Raw genomic sequence first — 17,485 nt, 5'->3', positions numbered from 1 at the left:
AATTTTAAAGCTAACCTTACTCGCAACATCAGTAAGATGAAAAAATAGATTGTGGACTTATAAAAAGATAAGGCAAGGAAACACACACCAGTCCTCATTAAAGAATCAGAAGTGGAAAGAGTGAACAGTTTAAGTTCCTGAGTGTCAACATCTTTGATGATCTATCCTAGGTCCAACACTTCGATGCAGTTATAAAGAAGACACAACAATGGCTGTATTTCATTAGGAGTTTGAACAGATTTGGTATGTCACCAAGAACACTCGCAAATTTTTACAGAAGTACTATGAACAGCATTCAAATTGGCTGCATTACCAACTGATAAAGTGTCCTTCGAGGGGTGTGGCTTATTCTGATTGCCACAAGTTGCTTTGTTGAGATTGGTTAGTTTAGAAACTGCAGCTGCTTTTTCCATTGGTTAGCAGCCTGGTGTCCAATTTCAAATATCCTGGGTATGTAGAGAGCGAGTGTGGAAGGTTCTCTCTCTCCCTTTGTTTAAGGTAAGTGCTGCATGTGACCATTGGGAATGTATGCTCCACACACGTTTGCTGAATGTATGTATGTTTATTAAATATTCAGCCTTGTAGTTTCCGTAATTTCGTGAAAATGAAAGTTGGGTCGAATTTTTACCATTTGTAAATAAATGATTAGTGCACCTGTTTGTAGTCAGCATTTCCTATCTCACTTGCCAAACCCACAATCCTGATTCAACAGTACCATTGGCTGGGCGCACTACAGATGATTGAAATAAAGTGAAGAAAGTAGTGAATTCAGTCATCTCCATCATAGACACTTGCCTCCCCAGCATTCTCAAAATCATTAAGGACCCCCATCGCCCAGGACATGCCCTCTTCTCATTGCCACCATCAGGGAGGAGGTACAGGAGCCTGAAGGCACACACTCAATGATTCAGGAATAGCTCCTTCCCCTCTGCCATCTGATTTCTGAATGGACTTTGAATCTATGAACACTACCTCACTACTTTTTTTTCCTCTTTTTGCACTACATATTTAATTCAACTTTTTAAAATATATATACTTCTTACTGTAATTCACAGTTACTATTGTTATGTATTGCAATGTACTGCTGCCACATAACAACAAATCTTATGACATATGCCAGTGATATTAAACTAGATTCTGATTCTGATTCTGAATTCTTTTGCAAATAACCTTTACTGGGGAAAGTCATATGACTTGTAAATCCATTGGTATTTCTGATGATTAACTTGTAGCTAGCGGGTAGCAAAAATGAATTATCTTTGTCAGAAAACAGACCATCTTCATCATGTAGGAAGAGAATTTTTTCACAGTTTCAAGATAGGGCAATTGAATGTCTTTAGGATCCCACATTTTCTAGTTGTCGAAGGTTAAAAGGGGTCTCCGAGTATTATAATAACTTGAAAAAGATATTAGGTTTAGAAATTGAAGGCTGCAATAACTGTTGTCCTTGAATGCAAAGGGTCATTATGTTGTAAATGTGCTGGTATTTACAATGGCCAATTTTGAGCTTTTGCTAACATTGCAAGTAAATTAATTACCTTAATTAAGATACCAGCCTGTTGTAATTATGTAATGACCACAAGAGTTACACAAGAAGCTTAAATGACCTCGGAATTTGCAGTTAGAGTGTTGCTGCAGTGTCTATCAACCCTGCATGTGCAATTAAAAACAAAAACCCAAATGGAAAATACACAGAGCACTGGTGGAATTCGGTAGTATCCATGGAGAGGAATAAACAGTCAACGTTTTGGGCTGAGCCCTTTCATCAGGAACAGAAAGGAAGGCAGGGGGTGCAGAAGCCAGAATAAGAAGGTGGAGGGAATGGAAGGAGTTCAAACTGGCAAGTGATAGGAGAAAGCAGGTGAGAGGGAAGAAGCCATGAGGAGGTGAAAAACGGTATGATGTGAGATGCTGGGAGGTGATATTTGGAAGAGGAAAAGGGATGAAGAAGGAATCTGATAAAGAAGACAATATGAGGAAGGATGTTTGAAACCAGAGAGAGATAGGTAAAAGCAGGCTATGAGGATGGGAGAAGGGAAAGAAGGGGGTAAAGGGCTTAAGGTGATAAGAAGAAACTGAAAGGAGTAATTATCAGAAGTTAGAGAAATCAATGCAGTCAGGTTGGAGAATACCATGAAGGAATGTCAGATATTGCTCCTCCAGTCTGCATCTGGCCTTAACATGGCAGTAGAGAAGGACATAAGAGACATGTCAGCGTGGGAATGGGAAGTGTAATTAAAATGGCTGACCAATGGGTATATCTTGGTAGTTATGGTGCTTAGAGCAAAATTGCCTGATAACAAGTTCCCACCCCCACCTCCCCCTCCCAGCTGAGCAGGTGTCGTGGTTCTGTAAGGGTGAAGGAGGAGTATTTGAGATGGTAGTTGTGTTTGGAGTCTCCTTCCAATACTTTAGATCATGCATCAAATGGAAATATGAAAGTGCGGTTTGAAATCTCATCAATGAATTTTGCCCCATTTTTACAAAGACTGCCCTCCAAGAATAGATCTGATTAATGTCTCACTAAAAACTACAGTTGGGAATTGCCCTGAAATCTGACATGAAGAAGCTGTGATCAACTACAAAGCTCAAGATTCAAAGTTCAAATTAAATTTTATTATTACAGTATCTATATATTACCACATACAGTCCTGCAATTTATTTTGTTGTGGGAATACTCAATAAACCTATAGAAAAATAACTTTAACAAAAGTACTGAAAGACCATCCAACTACAGCATTAAACCAGAGTGCAGAAGACAACAAACTGTACAAATACAAAAAAAATAACAATAATAATAAATAAATAAGCAATAAATATCAAGAAAATGAGACGAAGAGTCCTTGAAAGTGAGTCTATAGGCTGTGAGAACATTTCAATGGTGGAGCAAGTAAAGTCAGTGAGAGTATCCCTTTAGTTCAGGAGCCTAATGGCTGAGGGGTAGTAACTGTTCCTAAACCTGGTGGTCTGAGTCCTGGGGCTCTTGTACCTTCTTCCTGATGGCAGTAGTGAGAAGAGAACATATCTTGGGTGGTGGAATCCCTGAAGATGGATGCTGCTTTCCTGTGATAGCACTTCATGCAACTGTTTACACAAGACTACACAAAAAAAGGTTAGATGAGATGCTGAGCAACACACAAAAAGTGCTGGAGGAACTCAGCAGGTCAGGCAGCATCTATGGAGATGAATAAACAGTGACCACTCTTCTTAGATGAGATGGTGCTTGACATAATATGCAACATTACAATATTCTTGAGAGCAACAGCCAGTGCCCACTGGACCAACTCTTCCCACAGTCATTGTCACGGATGTTAGATCAGTCTTCTGGAGAGTGAACACACAGGAAATATTGAGCCCAGATGGAGACCCTGCAGAGATCAGCTGGTGGGTGTACTGAGCCCATTTTTAACCTCTTCCTACATCAAACTGAGGTTCCTACCTCTTCAAAGGAGACCACTATTGAAGTTCAAACTTCAAAGTAAACTTATTATCAAACTCCAAATATGTCACTATTTACAACACGGAGATTCATTTTCTTGTGGGCATACACAATAACTACAATAACCATAATGGAATCAATGGAAGTCCACACCAATAGGGTGGCCAGGCAGTGTCCAACAAAGTGTGCAAACACAAAAAGAAAGAAAAATATAATAATAACAACAATTAATAAAGAAGCAATAAATATCGAGAACATGAGGTGACGAGTCATTGAAAGTGAGTACATTGGTCATAGAAACGTTTCAATCATGGGGCATATGAAGTTGAACCCCTTTGGTTGAGGGGTAATAACTGTTCCCGAACCTGGTGGTGTAACTCCTTAGACTCCCAATGGCAGCAGTGAGAAGAGAGCATGACCTGGGTGGGGGAGTCCCTGATGATAGATTTTGCCGAGACAATGCTCCATGCAGATGTGCTCTGTGGTGGGGAGGGTTTTATCAGTGATGGACTAGGCCGAACCCACTACTCTTTGTAGGATTTTCCATTCATGGGCACTGATGTTTCCTTAGCAGGCTGTGATGCAGTCAGCAATATGTCCACCACACATTTATGGAAGCTTGTCAAAATTTTAGATGTCTTGCCGAACCTTCGCAAACCTCGAGGAAGTAGAAGCACTGCAATGCTTTCTTCGTAATTGCACAAAGAGGAATGGGAGGTGTGGGGTGGGTGCACATATATTTGGCTGTAGGTCACCTTCTTAAACTGCTTTTCATATGGATAACAAAGTATAAAAGTCAGCAAAAAAACATGTAAAAAATTCCTCAGGGGAATATCGAGGAACAGGTATAATTTGTCATTGGTTCTGGTCATTGAAAATCATCTATAGAAGAAATGAAAAATTAATTTAATTTTTTTGCAAGATGCAAGTTTAGGATGAAGTTAGTCCATGGTCCCAGTGCACAGTAGCTGCACCTGAAGGCATGTCGGAAAACCTACCAGGCCTTTCTTACTCATATAATTAATATATGGTGTCTATATTATGGCATTATCCATGATTAATAAATGACTTTGGAAAACATACACTTTTTAACAAGTCTTTCTGGCATTGTAATTTTGTCATTTTGGAGCACTCATAAGAGTCACAGCAGAAATTCCAGTTTTATTGTGATCTATACCCCCACCTGCTGGCCAGCATCTGAAAAGCAGCTTTAACCTTCACAGAAAAGGAATTTACTCTTTGCTGCGGCACAGAAAGACACTACTGTACCAAGTTCTGTCACAAGAAGAGGTGTCCAGACAGAGTAAAGATCCAAGAGGTTACTCAAAGGATCTGTGAAAATGCAGTATCCTCGATGACTTTCAGGAACATTTGGCCTTTCATGTTCTTGCAGGCATTCACAGTAGAACAAAAAGGTACAGTAGAATCAAAGAAAAACTACACCCTCCTATCCGTCATCAGCTTCAGTCAGATCAAAACCACAAAATGAAGTGGAAACAAATTGTTCTTGATGCCACAGTCTGCTTATTGAAATTTTTGTAGTATTTGCATAGTTTTTCATTGATTCCATTATATTTCTTTGTATCTACTGTGAATGCCTGCAAGAAAATGAGGGGGAATTTCATTGAAACCTATCAAATGTTTAAAGTCTGCAAAAGAGTGGATGTGAAGAGGGTGTTTCCTCTGGTGGGAGAGACTAAGACTAGAGGACAGAGCTTCAGAGTAGAAGGGTGTCCTTTTAGAAAGGAGATGAGGAGGAACTCCTTTAGCCTGATAATCTGTAGAATCCGTTACTGTGGAGGCCAAGTCATCGGGTATATTTAAGGCAGAAGTTGATAGGTTCTTGATCAGTCAGGGCATGAAGGGATATGGGGAGAAGGTAGGAGACTGGGGCTGAGACAGACAAGGATCAGCCAAGAGTGACTCGTTGGGCCAAATGGCCTAATTCTGCTCCAATCTTATGGTCTTAAGAAACTGAATCTCTGGATAGACCAGTAAATGGTGACATAGACATACTGTGATAATAACTTTACTTTCAATTCTTAGCCCTTCTCCTATCCTTGCCCTGCCTCTCCTTTCTGAAGAGAGCTGGACAATGCACATCTATACTCATCTTTCGAAATGTGCAGTGGAGAGCATGCTAACATGCTGTGTCACTGTGGTTCCTAGACTGCACTGTGGCAGACAGGAAGCCTCTACAACGGGTAGTTGAAACTGATCAACCCATCACCGTCACCAGCCTACCCACCATCAAGGACATACATACAGAAAGGTGCTGGAAAAGGGCCAGTAACATCATGAAGGATCCCACCCACCATGCTCATGGACTGTTTGTCCCACTCCCATCAGGGAGGAGGCTACGTAGCATCAACACCACGATAACCAGACTCAAAAACCATTACTTTCCCCAAGCAATAAGGCTAATCAACACTTTCATCCTCTGACCCACCCCATCACCACTACTCTATTATTTCCTCTCCGAGTCACCTACATGCAAATACTCATGTGCCCACCATCGCTTTATGGACATATAATCAATCCATGTACTGTATATAAGCTGTCTGATGTACTCATTGTATAATATTTATTATACTTTTCTATTATTGTATTCAGTATCTTATTGTGGTTTTTTTGTGCTACATCAGATCTAGAGTAACAGTTATTTCATACTCCTTTACACTTGTGTAATGGAAATGATATTTAACAACTTTGATTCTTAAATCCCAAAATGAAAGGAATGGAAGGAGTCTACAGCGTTCCCTACTGTTTCCAGATATGTTCAGGTATGTACTTAGATGGTGCTGAGAGAGTGATGGAAGTCTTCAATAAATAGTGCAGGAGTTGAATAGTGAGGTAGTGTTCTGAAAGCTGGTGGCAGAGGGAATGAAGCTGTTCCTAAACTCCTGAGTGCCCTACCCCCAACTGTCACACAAGTTCAGCAGAGTTCTCTTTGACCCTCTTGCTGTTCATTAAGTTCTTATCTGTATTATTTATTTAGAGATACAGCATGGTAATCAGTCCTCCCTGCCCAAATATACCCATGTGACCAATTAACCTATTAAACTCAAGAGAGGAGTTGGCCAGAATTGATGGGAAAAGAACACTGGCAGGGATGATGGCAGAGCAGCAATGGCTGGAATTTCTGGAAGCAATTCAGAAGCACAGGATATATACATCCCAAAGAGGAAGAAGTCTTCTTAAGGAAAGGTGACTCAGCTGTGGCTAACAAGAGAAATCAAAGCCAACATAAAAGCCAAAGAGAGAACATATAATAGAGCAAAAATTAGTGCAAAGTTAGAGGATTTGGAGCTTTTAAAAACCTACAGTAGCAATTAAAAAGTTGTTAAGATGGTAAAGATGGAATATGAAAGTAAGCTAGCCAATAGTATTAAAGAGGATACCAAGAGTTTCTTTTGATACATAAAGTGTAAAAGTGAGGCAAGAGTGGCTGTCAGACCACTGGAAACGATGCTGGAGAGATAGTAATAGAGGACAATAAAATGGTGGACAAACTGAATAAGTATTCTCCATCAATCTTCACTGTGGAAGACACTAGCAGTACGGTGGAAGTTCCAGGTGTCAGGGATCATGAAGTGTGTGAAGTTAGCATAAATAGACAGAATATTCTTGGGAAACTGAAAGGTCTGAAGTCTGCCTCTTTAAAGATATAAAGATTAGCTTTGTTTCTCACATGTATATTGGAACACTGGGAAATGCATCATTTTATGTGAATAACCAACACAGTCCGAGGATGTGCTGGGGACAGCCCACAGGTGTCACCATGCCTCTGAGGCCAACACAGCATGCTCGCGACTTACTAACTCTAACCCATATGTCTTTGGAATGTGAGAGGAAACCCATGTGATCACAGGGAGAAGCGTAAAGTAAGTGTTCGTAAGTTTGCTGATGATACAAAGCTGTGGATAGTCTGGTGGGTTGTTAGAGGTTACAGCGGGACATCAATAGGATGCAGAACTGGGCAGATGGAGTTCAACCCAAATAAGGGTGAAGTGGTTCATTTTGGTAGGGCAAATTTGAAGACATTGTAAGGTATTAACAGTAAGACTCCTGGCAGTGTAGAGGATCAGAGAGGTAGAAACTTAGAAACATAGAAAACCTACAGCAAAATACAAGCTCTGCACTCCTCAAAATTGTGCCGAACATGTCCCTACCTTAGAAATTACCTAGGGTTGCCCATAGCCCTCTATTTTTTTAAGCTCCATATACCTATCCAGGAGTCTCTTAAAAGACCCTATCGTTTCTGCCTCCACCACCACCACCACCAGCCCATTCCACGTACTCACCACTCTGAGTAAAAAAAACTTACCCCTGACATCTCCTCTGTACCTACTTCTAAGCACCTTAAATCTATGCCCTCTTGTTCCAGCTATTTCATCCCTAGGAAAAAGCCTTGACTATCCACGTGATCAATGCTTCTCATCATCTTGTACACCTCTATCAGGTCACCTCTCATCCTCCATCACTCCAAGGAGAAAAGGCCGAGTTCACTCAACCTATTTTCATAAGGCATGCTCCCCAATCCAGGCAACATCCAGGTAAATCTCCTCTGTACCCTTTCTATGGTTTCCATGTCCTTCCTGGAGTGAGGCAACCAGAACTGAGCACAAGTGAGGTCTGAGCAGGGTCCTTTATAGCTGCAACATTATGTCTCAGCTCTTAAACTCAATCCCACGGTTGATGAAGGCCAATACATCGTATGCCTTCTTCACCACAGAGTCAACCTGCACCGCAGCTTTGAGTGTCCTATGGACTCGGACCCCAAGATCCCTCTGATCCTCCACACTGCCAAGAGTCTTACCATTAATGCTATATTCTGCCATCATATTTGACCTACCAAAATGAACAACCTCACACTTATCTGGATCTTGGGGTCCATGTCCATGTGAAGTGGTTCATTTTGGTAGGCCAACTTTGAAGACAGGAATATGATATTAACTGTAAAACTCTTGGCAGTGTGGAGGATCAGAGAGATCTTGGGGTCCATGTCTATAGGACACTCAAAGCTGCTGCACAGGTTGACAGTGTTGTTAACAAGGCATATGGTATGATGGCCTTCATCAACCATGGGACTGAGTTCAAGAGCCGTGTGGTAACGTTACAGCTATATAAGACCTTATTTAGACCCCACTTGGAGTACTGTGTTCAGTTCTGGTCACCTCAAAACAGGAAGTATATGGATACTATAGAGAGAGTGCAGAGACTTACAAGGATGTTGCCTGGATTGGATGACTTTTGAGAATAGGTTGAGTGAACTTGGCCTTTTCTCCTTGGAGCGACGGAGGATGAGAGGTGCCCTGATAGAGGTGTATAAGATGATGAGAGGCATTAATCGTGCGGATAGCCAAAGGCTTTTTCCCAGGACTGAAATGTCTAACACAAGAGGGTATTGTTTTAAGGTGCTTGGAAGTGTGTACAAGGGGGATGTCAGAGATAAGTTTTCACACAGAGAGTGGCGGGTGTGTGGAATGCACAGTAGAGGTAGGGATTTTTAAGAGACTCTTAGATCAGTACATGGAGCTTGGAAAAATAGAGGGCTATGTAGTAAAGTAATTCTCAGGCAGTTTCTAGAGTAGGTTACATGGTCAGCACAACATTGTTGTGTGTTGTTGTAATATGCTGTAGATTTCTATGTACAATCTCCTCACAGGCGGTTTTTGGAATTGAACCTGGGTTGTTGGCGCTTTAGTAGTGCTGCGTTAACTCGTGCCACCCTGCACCTTGTCAAGCTCTCTCAGAACCTTACATGTTTCAGTAAGACTGACCACCTTTCTCCACAACTTCGATGAGTACAAACTCAACCGGTTCAAACTTTCCTCCTATATAAGTCCACTCACTTCATTGTACAATCTACAATGCAGGGATCTCCTTCCTTAAGGGGCATAGTGGTTAGCAGAACACTTTATAGTGCAGGTGACCTGGGTTCAATTCCCAGCGCTGCCTGTAAGGAGGCTATACATTCTTCCCCACAACCGCTTGGCTTTCCTTCGGGTGCTCTGGTTTCCTCCCATGCTCCAAAAAGATGGAATCGATTGGTTGGTTAATTGGTCGCTGTAAATTGTCCCGTGATTAGGCTAGGGTAAAATCAGGAGGTTGCTGGAGAGCGCCAGAAGTGCCTATTCTGTGCTGTATCTCAACAAACAAATCAATAGATGAACAAAACTGTACACAGTCTTCCAGACGTGATCTTAGCAGCAACCCAAACACCTTTCAGTTTTAATATGCCAATCACTTGTTAAAATTTTATTTAGAGATACAGTGTGATAACAGGACCTTCTGGCCCAATGAACCCTTTGCCATCCAATGACACCCATGCAACCAATTCACCTACTAACCCATACATCTTTGGAATGTGGTCATGGGCAGGAATTGAACTGAGGACGTTGGCACTGTAATAGTATTATGCTAATGTGCTACCCCAGTTTTCAATGGGACCTCAGCAGGCCTCACACCAAAGAACTTTGATCTGACCATACAGCACATCACTTTCTCAGCTCAGAATCTATGGCTGGGCTCCTGAAGTTTGCTGGTACAGAGTTACCCATTACTTTATCAGGCCTATGGTTAAAGAAACAGAAATTTTAGCATGGTAACAGTAGGAGATGCATGTAAGCATTATTTTTCTCTGATAAATTTTCCATATAAGGTTGCTTCTGAACTTTGAATGGGGTTCAAAATGTTATGTGACACACAAGACTGAGGCGTAATATACATTGACTTCTTGAAATGTCTGCTCTCAATTGTTACAGTTGCTATACAATACTGACCCTGTGGTCACCTCCTGATGAATAAAATATATCAATATACTCCAAGGAGACGACTCCAAAAGACCAAGAATGTAGGAGGAACCATTACAGTACTGATAATATTTACAGTTCCCAGCTGTTTTGTAAATCCACCAATAATCAGATACGAATTTTATTATAACTGAGGTTCATGTACAGACTATGATTAGAAAGTAATTGGTCAATGGCTGGGATTGAGCGTGGTATTATGGAGCAGGGGAGATGTCACAAGACACAGTGAGAGAGCTTCGGTGGGTCATGTACATAACTGAAAGCCGTAGGCAATACTACCGTCTCAGACAGATTCAGCTATATCTTTTACTGCCCATATTATGAACAATAGATTGTATAACATTACGTATTTCTTCCTTACAATTTCATTCTGTGGGTTGTGATCAGCAGTTAATAGTTCTGAAATTTACCCTGCAACACTTTAACTTTGCAATATAGCCATTGTTAGTGTCTTGATTGATGATTTAAAGTGACTACTGGGGAGAAAAATACACTCTATAAATATTGCATATCAATTTAATGAAGCATTTCTAGATAGTTAATTGCTTAACATAGAGCAAATCTCAAGAAGCTCTAACAATCAGTGTCCACTTTATTAGGTACACCTGCTCATTAATGCAAATATCTAATCAGCCAAACATGTGGCAGCAACTCAAAGCATAAAAGCATGTAGACATGGTCAAGAGGTTCAGTTGTTGTTCAGACCAAATATCAGAATGGGGAAGAAATGTGATCCAAGTGTTTTTGAGCATAGAATGCTGGTGCCAGACGGGGTGGTTTGAGTATCTCAGAAACTGCTGATTTCCTGGGATTTTCATGCACGACAGTCTCTAGAGTTTACAGAGAATGGTGTGAGAAACAAACAAACTTGCAGTGAGTGGCAGTTCTGTGGATGAAAATCCCTTGTTAATGGGAGAAGTCAGAGGAGACTGGCCAGACTGGGTCAAGCTGATAACCACAATGGTGTGCAGAAGAACATCTCTAAACACAGAACATGTCGAACCTTGAAGTGGATGGGGTACAGCAGCAGAAACCATGCACGTACACTCAGTGATCACATTATTAGGTGCAAAGGGTGTCTAATAAAGTGGACACGGAGTGTATTTGGACAGAAATTTGTCTGGTAAAAGCCATTTGAGTTAGATAAATCTATAAAATCCATGTACAGTCTAGTAGAGCAATATAAAATTATTCATGTGATAAATATTTCTGTTTGAATGGTAAGGGTAGATAGTTGTTCCCTTCACATATCTGAAGTCAGGATATAAAATAATTATATTGATTTATGAAATAATGCAACTGTCAGGACACTGGAGCAGGGATAGAACATAGAATAGTACAGCACATTACAGCCCCTTTGGCCCACAACGTTGCACCAACCCTCAAACCCTGCCTCCCATATAACCCCCCACCTTAAATTGCTCCATATACCTGTCTAGTAGTCTCTTAAACTTCACTAGTGTATCTGCCTCCACCACTGACTCAGGCAGTGCATTCCACATACCAAGCACTGAGTGAAAAACCTCCCTCTAATATCCACCTTGAACTTCCCTCCCCTTACCTTAAAGCCATGTCCTCTTGTACTGAGCAGTGGTGGCCTGGGGAAGAGGCGCTGGCTGTCCACTCTGTCTATTCCTCTTAATATCTTGTACACCTCTATCATGTCTCCTCTCATCCTCCTTCTCTCCAAAGAGTAAAGCCCTAGCTCCCTTAATCTCTGATCATAATCCATACTCTCTAAATCAGGCAACATCCTGGTAAATCTCCTCTGTATCCTTTCCAATGCTTCCACATCCTTCCTACAGTGAGGCGACCAGAATTGGACACAGTACTCCAAGTGTGGCCTAACAAGAGTTTTATAGAGATGCATCATTACATCGCGACTCTTGAACTCTATCACTCGACTTATGAAAGCTAACACCCCATAAGCTTTCTTAACTACCCTGTCTACCTGGGAGGCAACGTTCAGGGGTCTGTGGACATGTACCCCCAGATCCCTCTGCTCCTCCACCCTGCCAAGTATTCTGCCATTTACTTTGTACTCTGCCTTGGAGTTTGTCCTTCCAAAGTGTACCACCTCACACTTCTCCAGGTTGAACTCCATCTGCCATTTCTCAGCCCACTTTTGCATCCTATCAATGACTCTCTGCAATCTTCAACAATCCTCTACACTATCTACAACACCACCAACCTTTGTGTCATCTGCAGACTTGTCAACCCATCCTTCTACCTCCACATCCAGGTCGTTAATAAAAATCACGAAAAGTAGAGGTCCCAGAACAGATCCTTGTGGGACACCACTAGTCACAATGCACCAATCTGAATGTACTCCCTCCACCATGAACCTCTGCCTTCTGCAGGCAAGCCAATTCTGAATCCACCTGGCCAAACTTCCCTGGATCCCATCCCTTCTGACTTTCTGAATAAGTCTACCGTGTGGAACCTTGTCAAATGCCTTACTAAAATCCATGTAAATTCCATCCACTGCACTATCCTCATCTATATGCCTGGTCACCTCCTCAAAGAACTCTATCAGGCTTGTTAGGCATGATCTGCCCTTCAAAGCCATGCTGACTGTCCCTGATCAGACCATGATTCTCTAAATGCCCATAGATCCTATCTCTAAGAATCTTTTCCAACAGCTTTCCCAGCACAGACGTAAGGCTCACTGGTCTATAATTACCAGACTACCCCTACTACCTTTTTTGAAAAAGGGGACAACATTCGCCTCCCTCCAATCCTCCAGTACCATTCCCATGGACAACGAGGACATAAAGATCCTAGCCGGAGGCTCAGCAATTTCTTCCATCACCTCATGGAGCAGCTTGGGAAATATTCCATCAGGCCCCAGTGACCTATCTGTCCTAATGGATTTTAACAACTCCAACACATCCTCTCCCTTAAAATTAACATGCTCCAGAACATCAACTTCACTCATATTGTGCTCACTGTCATCAAGTTCCCTCTCAGTGGTGAATACCGAAGAGAAGTATTCATTGAGGACCTCACTCACTTCCACAGCCTCCAGGCACATCTTCCCGCCTTTATCTCTAATCAGTCCTATTTTCACTCCTGTCACCTTTTTGTTCTTCACATAATTGAAGAATGCCTTGGGGTTTTCCCTTACGCTACTTGCCAAGGCCTTCTCATGCCGCCTTCTTGTTCTTCTCAGCCCCTTCTTAAGCTCCTTTCTTGCTACCCTATATTCCTCAATAGGCCCATCTGATCCTTGCTTCCTAAACCTCATGTATGCTGCCTTCTTCCACGTGACTAGATTTTCCACTTCACCTGTCACCCATGGTTCCTTCACCCTACCATTCTTTATCTTCCTCACCGGGACAAATTTATCCCTAACATCCTGCAAGAGATCCTTAAACATCAACCGCATGTCCATAGTACATCTCCCTGCAAAAACATCATCTCTATTCACACCCGCAAGTTCTAGCCTTATAGCCTCATAATTTGCCCTTCCCCAATTAAAAATTTTCCTGTCCTCTCTGATTCTATCCTTTTCCATGATAATGCTAAAGGCCAGGGAACGGTGGCCACTGTCCCCCAGATGCTCACCCACTGAGAGATCTGTGATCTGACCCGGTTCATTACCTAATACTAGATCTAATACGGCATTCCCCCAGTCGGCCTGTCAACATACTGTGACAGGAATCCATCCTGGACACACTTAAACTCTGCCCCACCTAAACCCTTGGAACTAATCAGGTGCCAATCAATATTAGGGAAGTTAAAGTCACCCATGATAACAACACTTATTTTTTGCACCTTTCCAAAATCTCTGCTGCTACCAGGGGGCCTATAGAATACCCCCAGTAGAGTAACTGCTCCCTTCCTGTTCCTTGCTTCCACCCATACTGACTCAAGAGAGGATACTGCTACATTACCCACCCTTTCTGTAGCTGCAATAGTATCCCTGACCAGTAATGCCACACCTCCTCCCCTTCTCTCCTCCCACCCCCCCATCCCTTTTAAAGCACTGAAATCCAGGAATATTGAGAATCCATTCCTGCCCTGGTGCCAGCCAAGTCTCCGTAATGGCCACTACATCATAATTCCATGTATGTATCCAAGCTCTCAGTTCATCACCTCTGTTCCTAATGCTTCTTGCATTGAAGTACACACACTTTAGCCCTTCTACCTTACTTCCTTTACACCCTTTATTCTGCTTCTCTTTCCTCAAAGCTTCTCTACATGTTAAATCTGTCTTTAATCTATGCACTTCTTTCACTGCTCTATCGCTCCAGGTCCCCTCCCCCTTGCAAATTAGTTTAAACCCTCCCAAACCATGTTAGCAAACCTACCTGCAAGGATATTGCTCCCCCTCGAGTTCAAGTGCAACCCATCCAATCTGTACAGGTCCCACCTTCCCCAGAAGAGATCCCAATGGTCCAAAAATCTAAAACCCTGCCCCCTGCACCAACTCCTCAGCCACGCATTCAACTGCCATCTCCTCCAATTCTTACCATCACTATCACGTAGCACTGGCAGCAATCCTGAGAACGCCACCCTTGAGGTCCTGTTCTTCAGCCTTCTGCCTAGTTCCCGAATCTCACACTTCAGGACCTCATCCCTCTTCCTGCCTATGTCGTTGGTCCCAACATGTATCACGACTTCTAGTTGCTTTCCCTCTTGTACCAGGATGTCATGCACCTGGTCAGAGACATCCTGGACCCTGGCACCTAGGAGGCAACAAACCATGTGGGTTTTCTTCTCACGCCCACAAAATGTCCTGTCTGCTCCCCCGACTATAGAGTCTCCAATGACGACAGCTCTCCTCTTCCCCATCCCATCCTTCTGCACCACAGGGTCAGACTCAGTGCCGGAGGCCCTGCCACCGTGGCTCACACCTGGTCGGTCATCCTCACCAACAGTATCCAGGACGGTAAACTTGTTATTCAGGGGAATGGCTACAGGGGTGCTCTACACTACCTGTCTACTCTCCTTCGCTTTCCCCCCTCGGACTGTCACCCAACAACCTGCTTCCAGCAGCCTAGGTGTGACTACTTCCCTGTAGCTCTCATCGATGACGGCCTCATTCTCCCTTATGAGTCGAAGGTCATCCAGCTGCTGCTCCAGATTCCTCACACGGTCTTCCAGATCACCCAGCCGCAAGCACTTCTGGCAGATGTGACTGAGGGAGAGGGGAGGTCCCCCAAGACTGCCACATCTCACAGGAGAGGCACATCACCATCTCAGGAGGCATTGTAAAGACTAACTGGGAACAAGCTCATCCTCCGCCTCTTGAGTCAAAGCCTCAAAGCTCCACTCCTTCATTGGCCCACTCACATACTGGCAGCTTTCCACAGGATCAAATCGCAGACCCAGTACTGTGCACACAGTGATATTAATTGAGTAACAAATCCAGAGGTGCAAACAAAGTCAGTGTCAAAGTTCAGGCAGAGATCAAAACATCCAGAGAAATCCAAACACCAGAATCAGGAAACAGGCAGAGTCGAGATTCAGACGGACAGAGTACAGACACGAATGCTGGAAAGGCTCAGGAAAATTCACTGGCACAATCTGGTAACAAGCAGGTGAAAACACAGGACTGAAATATGTGGCCTCGGTCGGACATGGTCAACCATGGGTACCGTGCCTCTGGTAGTCATTGAGAGTGGCTTCTCCAGAGTGCAAGCCAGGGCAGAGTTGAGGTGGAGATCCGTCTGTTGCCCATGCAGTGAGACCCCCCTCTCCATGTTGATGACAGGTCCAAAGGAACAACAAAAGTCAATACAGTTTGGTGCTAGCAACATCACAGGAGTTGCCGCAGGACTGAAATACACTGAGCAATAAACAGAGAGGCAGATGATAGGTGGAGCACAATGAGACACAGGTGGCAGCAATACAGGTAATAATGAGAAACAGACAAGAGGCGGAGTACTCAGTGATACAGGGGCTGAAGTAGGGCTGGAGTAGAGCAGGAGTGGGGACAGGAGCACATGACAATACAAAACCACAGACTGACAGCTAGGGGAAAACACACAAAATGACAGAGTTCAACTGGAGTTACTGACAGCAACAAATATGATGTTTTTCAGGTAAACAGCAGTGATTAACCTTTAGGCAGTTAAAGTAATTCAGTATTGCCTTCAAAATTAAATGCAGAAATATAGCTAGCTGCAGAAGTTAATATCCATCACTATTTTAAAGAGTCTTTCAAACAGTCAGTGCATGTGAGCCTTTAAAACAAGCATATTACCTCATGAAGAAGGAATTAGTTCATGAAAAAGTAATACACAAACTGCTATAGAACTTTACCACCAAGGCAACCCACAAAATGTTGGAAGAACTCAGCAATAATGGAGGGGAATAAACTGTTGACATTTAGGGCTGAGACCCATCATCTGCTGTTTGTGATGTACATAAATGACCTGGATGAAAATGTAGATCGGTAGGTTAGTAAGTTTGCGTATGATACCAAGATTGGTGGAGTTCTGGACAGTGTAGATGACTGGCAAAGAATACAGCACAATATGTTACAGATATGGGCAGAGTAATGGCAGATGGAGTTTAACCCAGATAAATATGAGATGTTGTACTTCAACAGGGCAAATGCAAGGGGACAGTACACTGTTAAGGGCAAGATCCTTATACAGTATTACTGAGTGGAGAGATTCATAGTCCAAGTTCATAGCTCCATGAAAGCAGCTACACTGGTCGATAGGATGGTTAAGAAGGCTTATGGAATGCTTGCTTTTATTAGTCAAGACACTGAGTTCAAAAGTCAAGAGGTTATGTTGCAACTTTATGAAACTCTGGTAAGGTCACATCTGGACTATTGCCTACAGTTCTGGTCACTCCACTATAGGAAGGATGTTGAGGCTTTGGGGAGGGTGCAGAAGAGTTTCACCAGGATGCTGCCTGGTTTAGAGGGCGTGTGCTATCACAAAAGGCTGGATAAACTTGATTTGTTTCCTCGTGAGCGGCAGAGACAGAGAGGAAATCTGATAGAGGTTTAAAAGATTAGGGGAAGCATAGAAAGAGAACACAGGGAGTATATTTTTCCCAGCGTAGAAATTTCTAATACCAGAGGGCATGCATTGAAGGTGAGAGGTGGTAGGTTCAAGGGGGATGTGAGGGGTAAGTATCTTACTCAGAGAATAGTGGATGCTTGGAATGCACTGCCTGGTATGGTGACAGAGGAAAATAAGTTAGAGGCTTTTAAGAGACACTTAGATATGCACATGAACGTGCGGAAGATGGACTTTGTGTAGGTAGG

At 42.8% G+C, this 17,485-nt stretch overlaps 1 long non-coding RNA gene across 1 annotated transcript in view; it reads left to right on the top strand.

Moving 5' to 3' along the window:
• The first annotated feature begins 421 nt into the window (after positions 1–421).
• Positions 422–17,485, top strand: part of LOC132400464 (uncharacterized) — a 29,953-nt gene continuing 12,889 nt past the window's right edge. Inside the window, exon 1 of the long non-coding RNA XR_009514259.1 lies at positions 422–498. This is a non-coding gene — a long non-coding RNA (uncharacterized LOC132400464). The remainder of the gene's footprint in view (positions 499–17,485) is intronic.

Source organism: Hypanus sabinus, chromosome 10, assembly GCF_030144855.1.
Source record: "Hypanus sabinus isolate sHypSab1 chromosome 10, sHypSab1.hap1, whole genome shotgun sequence".
NCBI classification, from domain to species: Eukaryota; Metazoa; Chordata; class Chondrichthyes; order Myliobatiformes; family Dasyatidae; genus Hypanus; species Hypanus sabinus.
This window is presented reverse-complemented; position numbering and strand designations above follow the sequence as displayed.